This window comes from Rattus norvegicus, chromosome 2 (assembly GCF_036323735.1).
Source record: "Rattus norvegicus strain BN/NHsdMcwi chromosome 2, GRCr8, whole genome shotgun sequence".
NCBI lineage: Eukaryota > Metazoa > Chordata > Mammalia > Rodentia > Muridae > Rattus > Rattus norvegicus.
In genome coordinates, this window is record NC_086020.1 from 234,068,623 (window position 1) to 234,080,655 (window position 12,033).

A 12,033-nucleotide genomic window follows, 5' to 3' on the forward strand; every position below is an offset into this window, starting at 1 on the left:
TTTTAACTTCCCAAAAGAGAGAAGGTGGGTAACATCCATTTGCCATCATTCATTGGAGACCAATGTCCATTGGGGAACTGTCAGCAAGGTGGCACATGCTCCACAGGCCTTAACTATGTCTTTTGCTTGATCTCCAGAGATCTTAAACGTCTGATGAAACGTGGAGGCATTTAGATGGTGTAGAACACGAGCCCGTTTAGCCTGATATATGGGGTTTATAAGGGCAGGGAATGTAATATGGGTGGCCTTGTCATCCAGGGCATTCCATTTTTCTTTGGGAGACCAGGGTTGTTACCAAAAGATTCCCACTGGCATATGTGTGGTAGCACAAACAATAAAATATAGGGGAGCAGTGTAATAAATCAGAAATGAGACCTGAGAAGAAATAGCTTGACCTAGCTGTTGTAGTGCTGAGATGGCCTGGGTAGGTAAGGGCTCAAGGGGGCGGGGCAAGGGATGAGAATCTCCTGAAAGAAGTTCATTGAGAAGGACTAAAGCCTTGGGGTGAATCTTTAGATAGGGGTGAATGAATTGGAGGTTGCCAAGTAATTGTTGAAAATCATGGAAAGTTTTAAGAGATCTAAGCCAGAGCTCAACTTTGGGGTACAGATCTGTTCTAGCTCGAAGTCATACCCCAGATAAGAATAGGGGTCTTGTATTTGAATCTTATCAGGGGCTATTTTAAGCCCCTGGGAGCTGAGTGCCTCCTGAAGATGTCGAAAACATGAAAGGGCTTGCTGCTGGTCAGGAGTGGCCAGCAAAATATCATCCATGTAATGAAGGAGGTATATCTGTGGCCTGGCTCTTCTGACAGACTGATTTACATGGGGTACATATTTTTGAGCCAGGGTAGGACTGTTGGCCATGTCATGAGGAAGTACCTGCCAATGAAAGCAGTCCATGGGTACCTGGAAATTAACTTGGATAATGCTAAATGCAAAATGGTGACAATCTTCTGGGTGAAGAGGTATAGTAAAGAAACAATCTTTGAAATCAATAACAATTTTAAAGAACTCAGCAGGGATGGCAATAGGAGATGGAAGACCAGGTTGTAGTGCTCCCATGGGTATCAGAACTTTATTAACTGCACAGAGATCTTGTAAGAGTCTCCATTTCCCAGACTTTTGCCTAATAACAAAGATTGGGGTATTCCAGGGGGAAGAGGATAGCTCAATGTGGCCAGTTGCTAATTGTTCCTGCACTAACTGTCTTGCAGCAGCCAATTTTTTCCTGAGTTAGTGGCCACTGATCAACCCAATGGCAGCAGTATCTCTCCAAGAGAACTTTTCTTCATGAACCTGGTCATGACTGTGGCTGCTAGGGAAAATGTGAAGGCGGGGATCCCAAACCTCTTTGACCTAGCCTCTGTGTCATGGCTAATGGTTTTTAATACCCTGTCCTCATTTCCCGAATCCTTGTCCTGGTAGGAATCCCTAGGCGAGCATCTGGTTTGTAACCATCTTGTTAGGGCTACACATAAAAACATTCATTTGGGAAAGGATGTCTCTCCCACAGAGATTTATTACATAGGGGAACATATTAATAGTTTTGGTTTCTGTTGCTTAAATTCTTGTGCTTGCCTATCACCATCTGGTTATCGCTGATGTTAATTGGTCTTGCTGTCTCTGACTGGAGCTTTTCATCTTGAGGGAATATGAGCCTGTGATTTAAGGAGTGAGAGCACTCCTGGCAGACCACATTTTATGGGCATGTTTAGGGTCCAGAGGACTGTGGGACAGCCTTAGCTCTGGACACAGATAGAAACCAGAAACGTCCTGTCCCAGGTCACTTTTTCACTGCTGAGCCCCGTGTGTTCCTGGCAGGCCTGTCCTTGGATAGTGAGTGGAGCAAAAGTGTTGTCTCACCTGTGAGCTTAGGAGTGGCAGTGCTCCTGGGAGTCTAGCTGTCTGTGGGCAGGTTTTGGGTCTGGGGGGTCTATGGGACAGCCTTAGCTCTGGGTGCAGATTGAGACCAGAAGTGTCCCAGTCCAGGCTTCTCTGCTGTTCCTGTGCCCTGTGAGCTCCTGGCTGGTCTCTCTTTGGACTGTCAGTGGAGAGGAAGTTTGGGTCCCACCTGTGCACTTAGGAGTGAGAGTGCTCATGAGAGACCAGCTCTCTGTGGGCAGATTTCGGGTTTGGCTCTCAGTTTTCAATTTGAAGCAAAAGGGAATTAAGGAAAGGAAGAGTTGAAGGATAAATAAGACAGAAGCAGAGAGAGAGATAGAGAAAAGAAGAGAAGAGAAGAGAAGAGAAGGGAAGAGAAGAGAAGAGAAGAGAAGAGAAGAGAAGAGAAGAGGAGAATTGCCAGAAAACTGAGCATCCAGATTTGTTTTCCTGACATAAATAAAATGTTATTTCTTTCTGTGCCTCACTTTCTATACAACACAAGAAAATGTTTGTTATGCATTGAGCTAGAACAACTCTATTCTACCAGGAACTTCTCCCAAGAATGTAGTAGCTACTTACTTGACAAGGGTTGGATAAGATGCTGTGTGTATTATATGGGCTTTTACACACTTGTTGCATGTCTAATGAAACCACCCAGACAACTTCTATGTACCTATTTTCACAATTAAACTTCAGAATATCAGATCTAGACTTCTCAGACTACTATAAATCTTCCCTTTCTGAAGTCTCTTCCAAAACTGAAACTGTTTAGGTCAAGATATCATGTTCAGACACTGAGATTCCTGGCAATATTTCCAGCAGTCTTTTTATGAATATTCATTAGCTGTAGGTATTTTTAGTTCCATGGAGAGAGCAGTCCTTCACATGTTTTCTTCTGTCATTCAGATCTCTGAAGGACTTTAGAGCTAAAGGAAGAACAGACAGAGACAAGCAGTGGTGGAAGTCCTCCGTCTCAGTAGTGGAAGTCCTCCTTCTTAGTGGAAAAGAAAAGCAGGTAAGAACTTCTCACCTTCTTACTCGTGCAGGGTACTACACTCAGAAGAGAACCCATAAACATATAGGTAAGAAACACAGCACCTAGTAAACTAATGAGGGACAACAATATCCTGTTTGCACTTCTGATTCTTTGTTTGCCATTTCTCTCACTATGTCGTAGTTGGATATTTGTGCTTCCAGGTGTGAAAGTTTGCTGTGAGAACTTTGTTGTGACCTCATGTTTTCATAGAATTAGACAAATCAACCTTTTCTAATGGGATTTTCTTTTCATATGAAACATGGAAACCCATCTGGAAATGAATAAATAAATATTCATTTATTTTAAAATTCCAAATCAATAATAAATAAAGAGATGTACTTTATCATCAAAGCAACTCTCTCCCACTCCAAAGAGACCTGTATTTCAAGAGTGAGGAAGAAGAGGTCCATTTAGGGAGTCACAAGCCTCAGTTCATTCCTTGCAAAAACATGACACAATCTGATAGAGATAATGCTGAGGTGGGAGTTCATATATATCTCAGTATTACCTAGTCGTATCCCCAAAGGCTTAGCTTGTGTCTGGTATGGCTAAAGCTGAAATATGGAAATGTCTTCCGAATATTTTTTCTTAGAGCTTGCAGTGTTTTAAGGGACATGGATTTCATTGTCATGGAAGGAATTCACTCAGTTCAGTCAGAAGGAGAAACTGAAAGGAACATGGATATGTTCTTTCAATAACAAGTTTAAAAATAGTAAAGCCAGATGCTGGGAAAACAGCCCCTTTAGTGAGGAAAAAGAAACTGAAACTCAGGAGAGAGGATGAAGGTGTCAGGTCCAAAATAAACTGACAAATGTCCAACTTTGGCACAATTCCAAAGTATCTGCTGACTCCAGGCTCCCTCTGTGCTTAACTCCTCTTCTCATCCTGCCCCCTACTTTAACCTTCTCCAACTCATAGGCTTTCCTTCCCTGAGCTTCTTATTCCAATTTAACACTGCCATTTTAGCCATGTACACTCTTGGCTTCCTCTCTCTTGGCTCTGTCTCTCTTGGTCCTCCTTGCCCCTTGTCTCTTCTTCTTCTCCCATGATCTCCTTGTTACTCTATCTTTTCCTTTTGCATTCTCTCTCTCTCTCTCTCTCTCTCTCTCTCTCTCTCTCTCTCTCTCTCTCTCTCTCCTCCTCCTCCTCCTCCTCCTCCTCCTTTTTCTTCTTCTTCCGCTTCTTCATCTTCTTCTTCTTCCTTACTTGTTCTCTCCACCCCCAAATCTCTCTCATGATCTAGTTTGGTCTACTGCTTTCTCTCTCTGCTCTGTAATCTTCCAGATGCCCATCATATCTCAACAAAACCTTCCTCTAAATAATTTCTTGTAGTAGTCATGTTCTCACTTTGTAAATGTGATGTCAATCCCACTCCCTGGGACATAAATTAACCCTTTTCAATGGGCCCAACCTCTTAATCAAACCAAGCTGCTAATACGACATGTAAGGTATGTATTTATCATTTGTTCTGCTGCCTTCTGCCCCCTACCATATTCTACCCCTCATGCTAGAGTCTTCAGCCACTTCTGCCCTCCATCTACAATGTTTCTCTACTGAGATTCAAGCCATTTCTTGGTCTCTCTGGCTCTGCTAACATATAACCCAAGTGTTCAATACATGGACATATCTGTGATAAGACTCCTCTCTCCAGCTATTAGAAACTTCAGGTCAGCATAATTTTGCCTGAAGCCCTTTCTGTTTTCCTCCTTGGACTCAGAGATTTTATTAAATCCTTGCTGTCTTAACTGTGAAGGACTTGGCCTCAGTACAATCAATCAATGGCCAATAAATGGCACACTTGATTTTCATATTGTCCTATGATTAGAACTTATGCCACTAAACATACAAAAGATCCCAAAATTTCTTACATCTAAACTTTCTCTGCTTTATAGTTATAGAAGTCTCTAATTTCTAAACTTTTTCTAATTTTCACTTGTGAAAATCTTTTATATTTATGATTTTTCTCTCTGCTCTCAATAAATATCATAGTCTTATGTATAAACTCTTTACCCCCAGATCTGTAAGTTCTCTGGGTATGATTTTAAAATGTCTATAAAGTCTGTAATAGAAAGTTAACTAAAACTTATAACAAAAGGGTGATAGTCAAAAAAGCTATGCATACCATAAATGTAACTTGGATTTGATTCTTGTTAAAAAATGGATCTACTTCAGCATAGTCTATATGTAGCTTCTATTCTACTCTGGTTGGGGAAGTAGATGTTTTAATAATAACAACCCTGGGACTTGCCTACATCTTGGCTGATTACCTCATCAGAGTGGAAGCAACCATGTGCCTGGACTTTCCTCTTTTTACGAAGGTTAAGAAAGAGTATTTGCCATGTTCACTACCATCTTGACTAAGAATACAACATGGTGTAAACTGACTAGGACAATACCAATAATACCCAAAACATGTGAATAACTCAAAAATACAGCCCCCAAAACCTTTAACCTGCAATTTGTCTTGCTTACAAGATGTACTTGAGGTAACGGTGATCAGAACTTGTAGGAATGGTCAACCAATGACCGGTCCAATTTGACATCCATATCACAAGAGGGAATGTATGCCTGACACTGCCTGGATGGCCAGGAGTCAGAGGTTGGATAGTACAGAGACCCAATAAAGAACAAAATACAACTGGCACATAATTCAATTTATTTATTCATTCATTTATTTATTTATTTAAAATGAAAGTCAATGAAATGACTCCTAATGATATTCTGCTCTAGTCATATTTTTTAGCCTAGCTCAATCATCATTAGAGTAACATCATCCAATTACTGATGTGAACAGATGCAGCCAATCATTTGGTGGAGTTCAGGAAGAAAACCATCAGGAAGTTTGAGGAAGGACTGAAGAGGCCAGAAGGGTTGAGGACACCACGAGAAAAGGGCCTAAAGAATCAACTAAGCAAGACTCACAGGAGCTCACAGAGAATGAATCCACTGTCAGGGGCATTGGCCTAGGTCCTCTCCATATATGTTATATTTGTGCAGCTTGGGTATTGAGAGACTCCTAACAGTGGGAATGGGGGAATCTCTGACACTTTTGCCTGCTTTTGGAATACTTTTCCTCCTCTTGCGTTGTCATATCCAGCCTTGATATGAGGGTCTGTGCCTAGTTGTGCCTTGTTGCACTATGTTCAGCTGAGACCAATAAAAGGCCCATTCTTTTCTGAAAAGAAGCAGAAGGGCAGGATTTTGAGGAGATAGGAAGTAGGGGAGAGACATTGGAAAGAGTATAGGGAGAGAGAACTGCAGTTGGAATGTAATTACATATATATATATATATATATATTTCTTCAACACAAGCTTCTTTAGCTACACACTAAATTAATTTAAACCCAGAGAGGATGTGAAGGCACCACTTCAAATATGGAATATTGCTTAAAGCAACTGTGGTGCAATTAGTAAGAAACCAGGAAGCAGATCAAGAGTACTAGAGAGGAAGACTTTCACAGGAAATACCTTACTTCCTCCTCTATAGCTTGACTTCTTTTTCTTTTGGTTATCCACTGAGTAGAGGAGAGGTAGGTAAAAGTGGAAAGAAGAGGAAGAGAAGGAGTGGTGAAAACAGAAGATAGGAACCGACAGGAGAGGAGACAATTGTTAAAATAGGAAGGGAAGCTAACAGCAGAAATGGAGGGGAAGGGAATCCAGAGTGTGGGAACAGTTGTCTGAGAGATGAGCACGTGGCAGGGAAAGCAAACTAAGACACAATTCTTAGTCCTGAAACCCTTTAGTCAATCAAACCCGGGTCTGAATCCCATAGGAGGAAGCAAGGGGTAAGGATTGAGTGGGTGCTAGGAATTAGTACTCTGCCCTACTGAAGGGGAAGATCTGGTTAGAAGCCAAGTTAAGATTGTATTTCCTCTCTGGTGGAATTTTCTGTCATGGCTTTTCAAGTCCAATTGATCTGTTCAGTAATTTCCTTCTGAGGTTTGCTTTGTGAGTTTTTATTTGGAGTCCTTACTTAACTATATTGAGTTCTCCTCTTGTTATTGTTTTTGGACACTTGCAATCATCTAGTGTTTATGTCCTGAAATCAAGTGAACAAAATTTGTGGAATATTTATAATTCTTATGTCCTTTTGATGAAGTGTTCCTTCCAATGATATGTAGTAGCTAATTCTATCTCTTCTGATTGTGTTTGGTTCAAAGTATACTTTACAGGTATGAGAATTGCTACATCAACTTGTTTGCCCATAACATTTACTTAGTTTGATTTCTAACCATTGGGTCTCAGGTTATGGGTGTCTTTTCAGATATGTGTGATCCCTGAAGACAACAGGTAGTTTGTTCATGTTTCCAAATCTAGTCCAGTAGTCTGTCTTTTAATTGGTGAGTTAAGGATATTTGTATTCACAGCTATGCCTCATATGATTTCGCTATTGTTTATGATTTTGTGATTATTGTTCCAGTTGGCTGAATCATTGTTAGTTCTTTTTTCCTCTCCTGGTAGCACTGGATATTTTCTGGTTTTCTGCTTCTCCTCCTCCTTGTATTCTTCTTTGTCCTACTCCTCCTTCTCTTTCTCCTCCTTCTTCGCTGTAAAGTACTTCTTTTTTTTTTAATTAACTTGAGTATTTCTTATATACATTTCCAGTGTTATTCCCTTTGCCGGTTTCCGGGCAAACATCCCCCTAATCCCTCCCCCTCCCCTTCTTTGTGGGTGTTCCCCTCCCCATCCTCCCCCCATTGTCCCTCTCCCCCCAACAATCTAGTTCACTGGGGGTTCAGTCTTAGCAGGACCCAGGGCTTCCCCTTCCACTGGTGCTCTTACTAGGATATTCACTGATACCTATGAGGTCAGAGTCCAGGGTCAGTCCATGTATAGTCTTTAGGTAGTGGCTTAGTCCCTGGAAGCTCTGGTTGCTTGGCATGGTTGTTCATATGGGGTCTCGAGCCCCTTAAAGCTCTTCCAGTTCTTTCTCTGATTCCTTCAACGGGGGTCCTATTCTCAGTTCAGTGGTTTGCTGCTGGCATTCGCCTCTGTATTTGCTGTATTCTGGCTATTTCTCTCAGGAGCGATCTACATCCGGCTCCTGTTGGACTGCCCTTCTTTGCTTCATCCATCTTGTCTAATTGGATGGCTGTATATGTATGGGCCACATGTGGGGCAGGCTCTGAATGGGTGTTCCTTCTGTGTCTGTTTTAATCTTTGCTTCTCTATTCCCTGCCAAGGGTATTCTTGTTCCCCTTTTAAAGAAGGAGTGAAGCATTCACATTTTGATCATCTGTCATGAGTTTCATTTGTTCTAGGCATCTAGAGTAATTCAAGCATTTGGGCTAATAGCCACTAATCAATGAGTGCATACCATGTGTGTTTTTCTGTGATTGGGTTACCTCACTCAGGATGATATTTTCCAGTTCCAACCATTTGCCTACGAATTTCATAGACTCGTTGTTTTTGATAGCTGAGTAATATTCCATTGTGTAGATGTACCACATTTCTGTATCCATTCCTCTGTTGAAGGGCATCTGGGTTCTTTCCAGCTTCTGGCTATTATAAATAAGGCTGCGATGAACATAGTGGAGCACGTGTCTTTTTTATATGTTGGAGCATCTTTTGGGTATATACCCAAGAGAGGTATAGCTGGATCCTCAGGCAGTTCAATGTCCAATTTTCTGAGGAACCTCCAGACTGATTTCCAGAATGGTTGTACCAGTCTGCAATCCCACCAACAATGGAGGAGTGTTCCTCTTTCTCCTCATCCTCGCCAGCATCTGCTATCACCTGAGTTTTTGATCTTAGCCATTCTCACTGGTGTGAGGTGAAATCTCAGGGTTGTTTTGATTTGCATTTCCCTTATGACTAAAGATGTTGAACATTTCTTTAGGTGTTTCTCAGCCATTCGGCATTCCTCAGCTGTGAATTCTTTGTTTAGCTCTGAACCCCATTTTTTAATAGGGTTATTTGTTTCCCTGCGGTCTAACTTCTTGAGTTCTTTGTATATTTTGGATATAAGGCCTCTATCTGTTATAGGATTGGTAAAGATCTATTCCCAATCTGTTGGTTGCCGTTTTGTCCTAACCACAGTGTCCTTTGCCTTACAAAAGCTTTGCAGTTTTATGAGATCGCATTTGTCGATTCTTGATCTTAGAGCATAAGCCATTGGTGTTTTGTTCATGAAATTTTTTCCAGTGCCCATGTGTTCCAGATGCTTCTCTAGTTTTTCTTCTATTAGTTTGAGTGTATCTGGTTTGATGTGGAGGTCCTTGATCCACTTGGACTTAAGCTTTGTACAGGGTGATAAGCATGTATCAATCTGCATTCTTCTACATGTTGACCTCCAGTTGAACCAGCACCATTTGCTGAAAATGCTATCTTTTTTCCATTGGATGGTTTTGGCTCCTTTGTCAAAAATCAAGTGCCCATAGGTGTGTGGGTTCATTTCTGGGTCTTCAATTCTGTTCCATTGGTCTATCTGTCTGTCTCTGTACCAATACCATGCAGTTTTTATCACTATTGCTCTGTAATACTGCTTGAGTTCAGGGATAGTGATTCCCCCTGAAGTCCTTTTATTGTTGAGGATACTTTTAGCTATCCTGGGTTTTTTGTTATTCCAGATGAATTTGCAAATTGTTCTGTCTAACTCTTTGAAGAATTGGATTGGTATTTTGATGGGGATTGCATTGAATCTGTAGATTGCTTTTGGTAAAATGGCCATTTTTACTATATTAATTCTGCCAATCCATGAGCATGGAAGATCTTTCCATCTTCTGAGGTCTTCTTCAATTTCTTTCTTCAGTGTCTTGAAGTTCTTATTGTACAGATCTTTTACTTGCTTGGTTAAAGTCACACCGAGGTACTTTATATTATTTGGGTCTATTATGAAGGGTGTCGTTTCCCTAATTTCTTTCTCGGCTTGTTTCTCTTTTGTATTTATGCCACTGTCCTGTGTAGTTGATTAAGCTTCAGAACACTGCTCTGGCACATAACGTCTTCTTGACTAAAAGAGCACAGCTCTTACTTCTAACAGATAAGGGCTAATTGATTTTTGAACTAAATATTAGTGATATTGAATAGTCCCATTCAATATCTGGTAAAAAACGAGTTAGATTGCAAAAGAAAATTCTCCCATGATAAATTAAAGGGAAAACAAGTTGTTAGCAGTGAATCTTGATAATTAAAATGGATGCAGATACAGGTCAACCCAAATACCAGGTTCCAACATGGTAACTGATGGGTACTTGTATATATAAATGTGTGAAGATATCTTCAGAGACCCAGAGTTAAAACCGGACACATAGAAATCTACGTTTTTAAGCATTGTACATCAACAGGTTAAAGAAAAACAATTGTTTCACTGAAAAGGAATTCATAGGAGGCCCTATTGGATGTGACAGTTTTAGGTTTAGGTTTAAATCCTGAATCTGAATATTATTTATCTTAAATATTTAAAATAGTTGAATATCAGGTTTCTAAGTTGTAAGTAAAGACTACTGAAATCAGATTATAATGCACTTAGTACTCAGCACAGACAAATAATGAAGATGATGATAATCCTATTTGTTGTGTTTCATAAAAAAAGAGAAGGAATATGTTTGGTGGTGTGGTAAGGTGTAAGGGAAGGGACTGACTCTGTGGGCCTGTCCCTTCCCTCTGAAGGACCAGCCCCACCATGGGATAGTATAGAATAGAGTTGAGAGAGAGAGAGAGAGAGAGAGAGAGAGAGAGAGAGAGAGAGAGAGAAAGAGTAGAGGCTGGCCATGGGCATGTGGAGAGAGAGAGTTGGGGAATGGGGAAAGAGTGGGAGCAGGAGGCAGAGACCAGAAGGAGAGCAAGAAGGCAAGAGAGACCAAGGAGGAGTGAGCAGCCCCTTTTTGTGTGAGGCAGGCACACCTGACTGTTGCCAGGTAACTGTGGGGTAGAGCCTAGACAAACTGCTAACAGTAACAGTTTCATAAAGTTTTACACCCCAGCAAATAAATTCATAGATGAAGACACTTTTAAAAATACTGCTGGAAACATGAGGTAGGTGATTTCAGGTAGGCTGGAGGTATCAGGCAACACAGTAAGGAAAGCTTAGCCATCGTCCTGGATGCTCTCTGACAACTGCTTACTCTTTGGGTGGGTGGAAGTCAGGGTTCTGCTTGTGTGTTCCAAAATTATCTTCCCCAATTAAAGGGTGTTAGGTCAAACACAGGAGTGGCTGATAAACGTGATGGCAAGTCTGAGGTAGCAAAGAGACTTTGGTTCTGAGCCTGTAACATTCCACCTCTCCGGAGTCCCTGAAGTTTCCTCAGTGCGCCAAGTTCGTACAGCATTGTTGTGGAGTGGTTCACATGCTCTTCTTTCTGGGGCCCTGCTTCACACCTTCCATATTTTGGAAGAGTTTCTAGTCCAGAATGGCCAGTTTCCACCAAACGTGTTGATATCATTCCTGAGGCAGCAGCATAAGGGCCTCTGTGCATGCTCCTTCCACCAAAACATTCTCGAGAGCTAGAGGGAGGGGCAAATACTCAACAACTGTGCAGATTACTATCTAAATGAAAACATGAAAACAGAGCATTTCTCCCGAGAGTCTTTACACATTGAAAGAAATGATGAATTAATAAATCCATATTCAACTTCTTACATGTAGTGTGAACAAAAATAAATTCACCCAATGCTAAAATTAAAGAAATTCTCTTTTAAAGGAGTTTTTAATGTTTTCATTTATCTATTTCTTTATGTGTGTTTGTATATGATGTGCACACGTGACATGGAGCATATGTGTCACCAGAGAAGAATTTATGAGAGTTGGTGTTCTCCTGCCGACAACATGGGGGACATTTCTCAGGTTGTCATATTTGACAAGTAGCACTTTTCCTGGCTAAGCTATCAAACCAATACCAAGGAAGTCTAATTTTTAAAAAGATAATTTTATAAATAAAATTTTAAAAATAAACATTAACTCTGAAAACATGATACATTATCATTATATAGACTGAACCGGTTATATCTAAGAATATATATGTATATATATGTATATACACAATATAGATATAATAATGACTAGTGGGGAAAAAAAGGCCATGAGTTTGAAGGACAGTGCATGGGGTATATGGAAGGATTTCAAGGGAGGAAAGGGAAGAGTGAGATGCGGTAATACAGTTATAATCTCAA

The 12,033-nt window shown here is 40.7% G+C and overlaps 1 protein-coding gene across 2 annotated transcripts in view; it reads left to right on the plus strand.

Annotated features, from left to right (window-relative positions):
* The first annotated feature begins 2,743 nt into the window (after positions 1-2,743).
* Gbp1 (guanylate binding protein 1) overlaps positions 2,744-12,033 on the plus strand; it is a 34,647-nt gene continuing 25,357 nt past the window's right edge. The window contains exon 1 of one of the 2 annotated variants that reach the window (XM_017591353.3): positions 2,744-2,901. The gene's annotated coding sequence lies outside the window, so the exon portion shown is untranslated. Of the gene's footprint in view, positions 2,902-3,814; positions 4,371-12,033 lie in introns of those variants that run through there. The other variant, XM_039103866.2, reaches the window with a different exon arrangement.